Genomic DNA, 12052 nt, shown 5'->3' with positions numbered 1-12052 from the left:
TACATATTTACTATGCTATGGTTTTTATTTATTTATTAAGCTATACTTTTTATCATTATCTTAGAGTGTATTCCAACTTACTCCATTTTATTTTACTTTCTTGTTTTTTTGAATTTTTTTTTTTTTTTTTTGAGATAGAGTCTCATTTTGCCTAGTCTGCTCTTGGACTCCACCTCAAAGTGCCAGGGTTATAGGAGTGTGCCACATATCTCATCTCCTGGTTAACAAAAGTTTGCAGTGTACATCATGTCACACTGGCTGCAATCTCATAGATCTCACATTTACCAAGAGTCATAACTACATCAAGAGGCCACGTCAGCGCTGTGCACTTGGCTTAGCAGGTAAAGGTCCTCGCTGCCAAGCCTGCAGACCTGAGTTTAATCCCTGGAATCTACAACCTGATAAGGGCAGAATAAGGGCAGAACTTATTCCCAAAAGTTGTCCTCTGGCTTCCACATGTCCCATGCACGTACATGCCCGAACACACAGTCAGACAATAAAAAAGAAAAGTCCGTGTCAAATAACTGAACTATATCATCTGGGTTTGTGCAAATATACAATGTTTGAATAAACATTTAACGACATATTTCTCGGAAATTTTCCTCATTAACAAGTGACATGTGGTTATAGTTTATTTACCAAAGTTTTACCCAAGTCACAGGAAGTAAAATATAATTCAGTCCATTTCTATTTTTCTGGGATAATGACATCACTGTTTTTCTTCACCTTTATTCCCCCCATTTAATTGTTTTGTAGTGGGAATGGAAGCAGTATTACAGAGGCTTATGTAGCCTAGACCACCTCCTAAGTGCTGGATCATGGACATGGATCTCCATCCCTTATTTCTTCTTTAAACTGATGTTTTGTTTGGCATTACCGGTGATCAAACCCAGGGCCTCTGGATGCTAGGTAGGAGTTCTACCACTGAGCTACTTTCTGAACCTGCTTAAATTTCATTTAAATCCAATAAAATAGTTTTTTTGTAAGTTTTTCATCATTAAGGTAGAAAAATACCATCTATGTAATACGTATATTAGACATATCAATACCAACAGCTCTTACAGCAGTCATTAAGATTTTTTCATTTACTGCTTTCCAAGTAGTTTCTCTTCACCTTTCAGGGTATCAACCTTCCAATCACCCGTTTGTTTCCCTAAGGAATTCTTAGCTAGGGAGGTCTAAATTTGTACCTCCAAATGGATGACTCTGAGGTGGAGGAGCATCTACAACTCAGAGACTCAGAGAGAGAATTCATCCTTTCTAATAAAGCACATAGGGCACCTTGCCTGCTACCAGAGGTCAAGTTTACATAGGCTTTGGCACTAACTCTTAGGTCTAAGTGGCCCAAAGGTCATGGGGGGACAAAATATCCATTTCCATTCAAACTGGATCAAGAGATTTTCCTGATGTCCTTGAGGTTTCTCTCCTGGGAGGAGCTCTGAACTGGAGTCCTGCCTTGAAGTGAATCCAAAGATCTGGTACCTGTTTCTAGAGGTCTTTTGAAGAACACTTCTTCATCCTGGTGGTCATGTATGACCATTATGTGGCCAGCCTAATGTCTAATCCCATAACCAGCGGCCCTCTTACAGGACGTGTGTTGTACTGGCAGATGCCCTTGTGGGGTAGCCTGTGTCTGACTTGTTCCTATCATGACAGCTGAACTCTAGGAGAGTTTCCAGTAGGAAGAAAGGTCAGTTTGTATGTCAGTCAGTCCAGCCCAGCCGCAAGAGAGAATTCAAAACGGACACAGAGACAACAGAAATCAACTTCACTACAAATTTACAAAGGAAGTAAAAACGGATGGGCTTCAGAGAAAATTCAAAAGCCCATTCAAAGAAACCAGCTGTGAAGCCATATTTTGGAGACCAATTTAGTTAGATATGTGACTTTCCAGTTTGGCTTGTTTCTTTTCTTTTTTTAATTTTTTTATTTTTCAAGACAGGGTTTCTCTGTGTAGTCCTGGCTGTCCTGGAACTCGCTCTGTAGACTAGGCTGGCCTTGAACTCAGAGATCCGCCTGTCTCCTGAGTGCTGGGACTAAAGGTGTGCGCCACCACCACAAGGTGGCTTCTGTTTCTTAACAGGATTATTACTGAGTTCATGGTGCATGGAATCCATTAAAGAATAGGGCACATGAAGTATTTTCAATGCCTACACTCAGCATGGAAATTTCTGGAAAAATCTAGGGCACACAAAGCATTTTCAATGCCTGTACTCAGCATAGAAATCTCTGAAAATTCTGCATGAACAGAGGGCCTAATGTGCTTGTGAGGGTGCCTTCCAGGGCTAGAAGAGGGAGTTGGATCATCTGGGGCTGGAGGTGGTTGTTAATTGACCAAAGTGTGTGCTAGGCACTGAACTCAAGTCCTCTGGAAGAATAGTAAGTACTCTTAATCTTGAACTTCTGATCCTCCTCCTTCTACCTCCAGAGTGCTGGGATTACAAGCCTATGTCACCATGTTGGGTTTACATGGTGCTGGGTTCAAACTCAGGGTTTCCTGCATGCTAGGTGAGCACTCACCCTACCAACTGAGCTGCATGCATTCCTGGCCCTTAAATGCACTTATTTTATGTGTTTGGGTGTTTTGCCTGCATGTATGTGCAGTGCTCCAAGTGGTACCTACAGAGGCCAGAAGAGGGCATCGGAGCTCATGGAACAGGAGTTACAGGTGTGAGCCACTGTATGGGTACCAGGTATTGAACCCAGGTCTTCTGTAAGAGCAGACAGTGTTCTTTATCACCCCTTTGCACGTACTTATTTTGGTTTTGGTTTTTGGAGACAGGGTTTCTCTATGTAGCCTTGACCATCCTAGCACTTGCTCTGTAGACCAGGCTGGCCTCAAACTCACAGAGGGATTAAAGGTGTGTACCACCAATGCCTGGCATTTTTGTTTTTGTTTTCAGACATTTTCTTGAGGCTGGCCAGCACTATCTGTGTCCAACTTATCCTCACATGGTGATGGTGGGTAGCAAAGTGTGAGGGGATGATGGAGAGACCTCCAACCAGAGTACTTCTAGGTTTTTGTAATTTGTCAGAGAAAGAATTCAGATACAATTCAAAATAAGGAACTGGGAAAATTTATTACAAAGCTAAGATGCATACTCAAGAGGTGAGTGTAGGCATTCTGTGTAAGTCACACTCAACAGAGTTTGAGGCAATTTTATTTGTTTTTGCCTTTTGGTCTTACTGTATAGCTCTGGCGGGCCTGGAACTCATTATGTAGACCAGAGAGATCCACCCACCTCTGTCTCACAAGTGCTGGGATTAAATACATGTGCTACCACACCAAGCCTTTTTTTGCTTGCTTGCTTATTTTTCTTTTCTTTTCTTTTTCTTTTTTTTTTTTTTAATGGTGTCTCACTTTGTAGCTTTGGCAGACCAAGAAATTGTTATGTAGACCAGGTTAGCCTCAAACTTACGTTGTTCCTTCTGCCTCAGCCTCCCAAGTAGTGCTGGAATTACAGGCATGTGCCATCATACCTGGCTTGGGGGGCAGCATTCTTCCTAGATCAACTTAATGGTGGAGAGGATTCATTAGTAATGGTGGTGAAAAGGTGGTGCATTTCCACGATACGAACTACCCCTCTTTTGGTCTTTATATGGGGGTTTTCAGATGTTTCATAGAGTTAGATGTGTAGCGTGTGATGGGCACATTCACAACTGTTACATTAATAAAAGATGGAACACTATTATAATGAAGCAAACAACAGTCCGTAGTGGACCACTATGTTGTTGTCAGCCGGTGTTGGCCAGAGCTGGTTTTTTGCGTTTGAGTCGTTACCTGCTGCCCCGCTGTAAGGCAGCTCGGCTGTTGCATCAGCCTTGAGCGGCTAGTTCTGCAGCTGCCTCTTCAGGCTGGCGCGCCGGCTTCAGTGGTAGTCTTGCCCTCGGCCTCTGAAGGCATCGGGCGTGCAGGTGGTGCGCACGTGTAAATGAAAATAAACCCTTTAAACAAACTCTCCAAAAGCAAAGAAGAGAGGAAAAGAGAGAAGAGAGGAGAGGAGAGAGGAAGGAAGGGGAAGAGGGGAATAAAAAACATCAAAGTTACCACTGAGGTAGGGAGGGTTGTGCCTAGAGCACAGTAGGACACCAGAGATATTCAAAGATTAACCTAACAGTTCTGGGGCTCCTGGCAGGACAGTGGGCAGAGGGCACTGTACTGGGAAACAGTCTTGTTTTTATTTGGAGGCAAGTCTAACAGCTCTTAAGCGCCCAAACTGTGCCCACCAGTCCAATTGTAGCTTTGGTTCTGAGATATTCTTGACCACCTTAGATCATTTCCCCTCACCGAAGCAGATAAGGAGACAAGAAGGGAAAAAGGACAGAAGATGGATACAGAGAAACTGGGGGAAGACAGGGAGGAAGTGGGGTGCGGGGAGGTGAAAGGAGCAGAGAAGAATGACTTTTCAGCCTTTTGGCCAAGGTCAAACGGAGGGGTTTTCACCTCGTACAGCAATGCCAGTTACTGACAGTTTCTTTACTGCCTGTCCTGCTGCAGACATCGGATTCTGCCAGCAAGACTCGTTCCTATTTCTGCTGTCCCTTTTATTCTCGCCTGTGACTTGTCAGCCACCCAGAGCCCTCACAGCACAAAGGAACCCTCAGCATATAATATATATGCATATAATCTATGTAAAATGGTGTCTAGTGCAAATCAGGACAAACCCCTGCATTCTACACATTACTAACCACAATTTACTAGTTTCTTACAGGAATTTGGGTGAGGGGTTATCCATAGGAGCGTGAGAGATCCTAGCAGGACTGTTCAATAGAAACTTGCAACAAAAGGAAGTTCTAATTTTCTGTTGTTCAGTATAGTCGCCACTAACCATGATCCTATAAAAATAATGACTTTTGCCGGGCGGTGGTGGCACACGCCTTTAATCCCAGCACTCGGGAGGCAGAGCCAGGCGAATCTCTGTGAGTTCGAGGCCAGCCTGGGCTACCAAGTGAGTTCCAGGAAAGGCGCAAAACTACACAGAGAAACCCTGCCTCGAAAAACCGGGAAAAAAAAAATAATGACTTTTATTTTTATTCCTTTTTGTTTTTTTTTGAGACAGGGTTTCTCTGTGTAGCCCTGGCTGTCCTGGAATTCACTCTGTAGACCAGGCTGGCCTCAAACTCAGAGATCTGCCTGTATCAATATACAAAATGTAAAATATTTGAGACTAGTGGTTGTTCAAAAGTAGACCCAACAATCTACCCTTTTATCCCATCATTTCTATACTATATTCCCCTTTTTCTCTTCAGAAAGAGATCCTTGCATCTGATCTTTGTTCAGTTATTTTTTTATGACCATGACCAATAACAATTTGTAACCAATCCCCCTAAACAATGACAAACATCCATAAACCACCAAATGACCAAAAACCACCCACCCCCCTTTTGCAGTGTGGGCATTGTGTTCTCTAGATTGCTTCCTGTTGGCTGGGGGTGCTGGCCTCTTTGTGAGACCCTGAGAAAATTAGGGTAATGGTCAAGTCCTGGCTAGCATAGTCTGTGAGATTGAACCCTCTCCACCAGCAGCCTTGAAGCTGTTCTGAATACAGAACTCTGAGGAAACTAACAGAGGCACTCTGAGAGGCTGACTCACCTGGGCCACCCGTTTTCATTGGTGTCCGGTCCCCTTGCCCTCAAAACACATAAACTTTCAAAGGTAACAAACATATCTGCATTAACACAAGTATGGAATGTGTGGTGTGCACAAGTCAGTTAAAGATGATTTTTTTGTTCTATGTTTGAGCAGGTAAAAGGCATCTGTCGACTTTATAAGCCCTTTGGATTGTTTAACCAAACTGTAATATAAATCTCTATCCACACCATATGAAAGGATGGCATGTAATAATAAATCACGAGGAGTCTACAGCCAGTATGTCTCATCCAGTCTCAGAGCTGTTCCCATGTCAAGGGATCAGCATGTACATCACATGTCTTGTAGTCTTTCTTGGCTTTTTCCTCTCATGTCTGTAGCCAAGATCCTCAGGATATCTCTCCCGATCAAATCTGATCTCTATTAACTTTGAAGGAATCCATAACTTTTCATTTCCTATGGAAACAAAAACACCTCTCCCCAAACACAACACATTTTTCATTCTGAACTTCCATTCTGAAGTCAAGACATCCCTAAAGTGTATAGGCTGGTTTAACTCAGCAGTCCCTTCCACAGTTGAATGTTTCTCAGGAGCTGTCATTTTCCGTTTATTAGCATTCAAAAAATTTAAAACTAATACACCACCATACAAGATCCAGACCCTCTGTGTATTTTCCATCTTTACATGGCTTACCTTTTTAAGGTTATTTTATTTTCTCTTTAAAGACTTTATTTTCTTATTTATAAACTATTTTCTTCTATGCCGGTTTATACGCATTTTCTTTTCTTTTTTTTAAGCCTACACGTATTATTTAAACACACTGTGACCTGTTTAGAGTTTTTTTTCCGTCTGGATCTGTCTTTACTGAGCATCTGCAGCATTCTCTGATAGAGTAGACAAATTTTTTGTTTTTGTTTTGGAGCTGAGGATCGAACCCACGGCCTTGTGCTTGCTAGGCAAGTGCTCTACCACTGAGCTAAATCCCCAACCCCGAGTGAGACAAATTTTAAACTGCTCTGTCAGCCACCTACACAGCTCAGTTTAGTGCATGCTGCTGGCACATGCTGCTGGCCACTGGCTCCAGCCAACAGGCAGTCTCTGTATCCTAAACCTACCTGAGAGATCTCAGTCACCAGGAAGCTGTGTTTGACTCTGTGTTTTGAACTTTTTAAAAAAGTGTTCTCAGTTCTTATGTGGATATATGGCTGGACTTTGAGTGCCATGTGTAGACAAATTTTTCCTTGGGCCACCAGCTCACAAAAAATGACAAAGAGACTTATTATTATGAAAGCTCAGCCTTTAGCTTAGGCTTGTTTCTAACTAGCTCTCTTTTGTTTGTTTGTTTGTTTGTTTGATTTGAGACAGGGTTTCTCTGTGTAGCTTTGGAGCCTGTCTTGGAACTCGCTTTGTAGACCAGGCTGGCCTTGAACTCACAGAGATCCGCCTACCTCTGCCTCCCAAGTGCTGGGATTAAAGGCGTGCGCCACCACCGCCCAGCCTAACTAGCTCTTATAACTTAAATTAACTCATATCTTTTAATCTACGTTCTTCTACATGCCTGTTACCTCATCTCCATCTTGCCCATCCTGCTTCTGTAGACAGAAATTTCTCCAGTCTTGCCTTGCTCAGCAGGCCTGACAAATCTTTTCTACCCATAGTCCCATAGCCGCTTATAAAATAATCACTCAGAGGCTTATATTAATTACAAACTGTAGGGCCTATGGCTCAGGCTTCTTGCTAGCCAGCTCTTATAACTTAACTCAACCCATTTCTATTAATCTATATGTTGCCACTTGGCTGTGGTGTTACTGGTCTGCTGACATCTTGTTGCTCCTTGGGCAGCGGGCTTTGTGTCTCTCTGACTCCACCCTTCTTCTCTCTCTATCTCTGCTTGGATTTCCCACCTGTGTAGCTAGAGTTTTCCTGCCTGGCCCACAGTCAGGGCAAATCTCTCTCACCTGCCAGTCCCACAGCTACTCAGACCCGACCAAGTAAACACAGAGACTTATATTGCTTACAAACTGTATGGCCGTGGCAGGCTTCTTGCTAATTGTTCTTACAGCTTAAATTAATCCATTTCTATAAATCTATACCTTGCCACATGGCTCGTGGCTTACCAGCATCTTCACATGCTGTTTGTCATCATGGCGGCTGGCAGTGTCTCTCTGACTCAGCCTTCCACTTCCTAGCTTTTTTCTCCTCCTTGTCCCGCCTATACTTCCTGCCTGGCCACTGGCCAATCAGTGATTTATTTATTGACCAGTCAGCAACACATTTGACATACAGACCATCCCACAGCACACCTGGCTGTAAGCTTTATTGCCATAGGCCAAAACAGCTTTATTTATTATCCAATGGGAGCCACACATATTCACGGCATACCATCCCACAGCACTTCCCCTTTTCTGTCTAATCAAAAGGAAAGGTTTTTAACTTTAACATAGTAAAATTATATATAACAAAACAGTTACCAAGGGGCTGGAGAGATGGCTCAGAGGTTAAGAGCACTGGCTGCTCTTCCAAAGGTCCTGAGTTCAATTCCTAGCAACCACATGATGGCTCACAACCATCTGTAATGAGATCTGGTGCCCTCTTCTGGCCTGCAGGGATACGTCCAGGCAAAACACTGTATACAAAATAAATAAATATTAAAAAAAAAACAAAAAAAAAAACAAAAAAAAAAACAGTTACCAAGTGAGAATTACAGCTACAATATCTAGTCTATTTGTATTTGGCAAAATTAAAGAAAGTAGTCTATCATCTATCCTGTTTTTGTGAGTCTAAAGTTTCATATATAATTTACCTTTTATCATGACTAAGGAAAACTATAATTATAACTATCTAGTCTTCAACTCCATCAAAGACCCCAGCAGGATATAATATTATCTAAATGAACAGGAAGTGCATTGCAAGCAACTTCCATAATTCTAGAAATGACAGAGACATCTGGCTGCCTGGACAGTTACCCAAAGTTCCTCTATAACATTGGGACATCTATCTCCAGCCTACAGGCCTAGAGTCTCTGGCATAGCTTTCAGTGAAGCAGGAAATTTTAAGAACTGTTCTGCCCATTCTGGCAAAGTTCGTCAGTCGCTTCTCCCCATGTCCTGTAGAATGTCTGGCAGTTTCTTCTACGAAGCAGGAACCTGAAGGACCATCTTGACTTGCAAAGTTCAGTGGTCACCTTCCTATGGGTCCTGCATGTCCAGTTTATACAGCATCCTGTCAAGCAGTTGAGGCAAGGGCACCTTTTTGCCTAGTGGCTAACTTTTGCCACAAAGGAAGCAAACTCCATAATGAGTTTTTTCAACGCCCATCATCCTCTTAGGATCAGATTGGTGCTGCCAGGAGCAAACGTGTCTCACGTCAACAGAATTCTAAGCTATCAAAACATTTAAATGCCATATTCTCTACGTCTATGAAGTGTTTGAAGATTACCTATGCATCTGACATATATTTCTGTAAATCTGGAGAACCTAATTAACGTAACTAGAAATGACAAGCATAGGTGAATATAATTCTTTAAGTCTTATCTATCTAAATAACCTAAGGATTAAGGCTTCACATTAACAAGGTAAACAGTCTGTAAGCAGATGTACTGTATAGGGACAATGACCTCAAATTTGTGACAATACACAAAATATCTTAAACAGAGGTAGAAATATATAGTGCAATATGCAATATGACAACAATATCCTTAATATGTATCAATATACAAAATATTCTAAACAGAGAAAACATACATATAGTATAATGAATATAATTTTACATTTGTATCAATATACAAAACATTTCAAACGGGAGTAGAAATATATGTACAACACTTATAGTTTTGTATTTGTATCAATATACAAATTATTTTTGAGAGACAAGATTTCACTATCTTGCCCAGACAGACCCTGAACTCAGACTCAAACAATCCCTTTGTTTCAACCTCCTTTAGCAGCCTGAACTACAAAATGCTTTACTGATTATTTTAAAATATGTTTAATATAAAGTGTGGGGGATGACAGTTGATATAGTGCTTCTCTAACATGCCCAGCACCACATAAATCAAGACTGGTGGCCTAGTCCTACAATCCCATCACTATAGATAGAGGCAGGAGGGTCAGAAGCTCAGAGTCATCCTCACCTACATTTCTAATTCAAGGCCCACCTGGGCTATATGAGACTCTGCTTGTTGTTATTGTTGTTGTTTTTTCCCCGAGACAGGGTTTCTCTGTGGGTGCCTGTCCTGGATCTCGGGCTGTCGACCAGGCTGGCCTCGAACTCACAGAGATCCGCCTGGCTCCGGGATTAAAGTGGTAGGATTAAAGGCGTGCGCCACTGCCACCCTACATGAGACTCTGATTCAAAACAAAACAAAAGACAAAAAAGGGAAGGAAGGAAAGAATAAAAAATCGCTAGTTTATCTTCTCCCTACCAGTCTTGTGTGTATGTATATGGATGTACACCTATATGCACCCAATGAGTTTAATTAGGGTTGCTTACAGGTGCATAGATGAGGGATAGTTTACAGGAACCAGGCCAATTTATTTGTGCCTGGACTACTGTAGCAAATGTCTCTTTCCCCTGGAGAATATTAACTACCTATAGAGATCTTCGGGAAGAGTGAGGCTTTGTGATCACCTCTCCCTGAAACAGGATGATTGGAGCTCAGTGGTTCTAGACCAGCCTGTACAACATAGACTATCTCTAGGGAAACAGAGGAGGAGACTAACACAGTGATTTGTATCTTTGATCCCAGCACTCTGGAAGCTGGGGAGAAGGACTACAGGGAGTTTGTGGATAACTTGGAATACATAGTGAGTTTCAGGCCAGCCTGAGCTAGAATGAGATCCTGTCTCAAAACAAAACAAAACAAAACAAAACCAAGCCAGGCATGGCAGCAGACACCTTTAATCCCAGTATTCATGAGGCAAAGACGGGTGAGGGATCTGTGACTTCAAGGACAACCTGGTCCTAGAAGTTCCAGTCAGCCAGGGCTACATAGTGAGACCCTATCTCTAGAAAACTGCTACAAGCAGCAAAAATGTACAAAGTAGGATTTCAGCTGATTATGACAAAGCCAATACCTGGAAGAAGCCAAGGGCCTTCCAGAGGCCAAGCTGAGGCTCAAGGAGCCTTGGTGATATTAGCTTTTGATTATTAGCTATGATTTCCTGCTATGAGTTTCTTGTGTGCTACTGTAGCTTTTCCATCATTTATTGGGCACCATTTCCCCTCTACTAAAGGAATATTTAGATAACCTGAGCTGACAGCTATGCACAGCCAGAACCCCAGTTCAAGCCTCCCTGTAGTTATTGTCATTGGCAGCATCCGACCAGGACTATCCCAAGACAGTGGATAGTACCTTATCAGATACCTCTGTACTCTCTAAGAACAGACTTAAGTGTCCAGACTACCATGTTTGAGAAGGCCTGGCGGATGTGCCAATTAAGCTTAACTTCCTCCTTTCCCAAATCTTACCTCTAGTTCCAGATTTCCCTTTAACTATCACCAGAGGCATCCAGCTGTACACAGGTTGCCTAGCGACCAAGCACACTTTCCCCCACCCTGCAGAAAAAATGGCAGATAGCTTGGACAGATAGGAGCCACAGGAAAAAAGAAGGCAGTTTTATTTTCTCCCATTGACTTAGCAGCTTATAGATTATTAACATTTTCTACCAATCACGTTTAAGATTATAGTTGAGGTCGGGCAGCGGTGGCGCACGCCTTTAATCCCAGCACTCAGGAGACAGAGCCAGGCAGGCAGATCTCTGTGAGTTCGAGGCCAGCCTGGTCTACAGAGTGAGATCCAGGACAGGCACAAAAACTACACAGAGAAACCCTGTCTTGAAAAACCAAAAAAAGCCGGGCGGTGGTGGCGCAAGCCTTTAATCCCAGCACTCGGGAGGCAGAGGCAGGCAGATCTTTGTGAGTTTGAGGCCAGCCTGGTCTACAGAGCGAGATCCAGGAAAGGCGCAAAGCTACTGTCTCAAAAAACCAAAAAAAAAAAAAAAAAAAAAAAAAAAAATTATAGTTGAGCACATAAGATCCCTCTTAGATATTACCCGAATTTAGTCTTTAGTTAATTCATTTCCCCATTAGTCACTTCCCTTTTGGGTTGCGATAACCCAAATGATAATGAACAATTACTGCCCCTCTATGTGATTCTTATCACCCCTCCGTTTGACCCTGGAAGCCTGGCTTTGCACTGCCAAGGGATTACTGCTTGTAAGTGTATATATACCGGGACTCCCAGGGCACAGGAGGACGAAGAAGATTTGGAAGAATAAATGACTGGACTAAGAGCTGGGTGTGCTGAGATTCCATTTCCTGAAAATAGTCCTTTCCATTCATAGTTCTCTCTCCTGAGCCCTGGGATGTATAACATTAAGGCTGCTAATATTATACAAGAGAAAACAAACACAAACCAATCAAGCAAAATTGTCAGAGGCTGGCAAGATGGCTCAGCAGGT

This window comes from Peromyscus eremicus, chromosome 10 (assembly GCF_949786415.1).
Source record: "Peromyscus eremicus chromosome 10, PerEre_H2_v1, whole genome shotgun sequence".
In the NCBI taxonomy this organism is placed as follows: Eukaryota; Metazoa; Chordata; class Mammalia; order Rodentia; family Cricetidae; genus Peromyscus; species Peromyscus eremicus.
The sequence above is the reverse complement of the archived record's forward strand: the minus strand, read 5'-3'. Positions refer to the sequence as shown.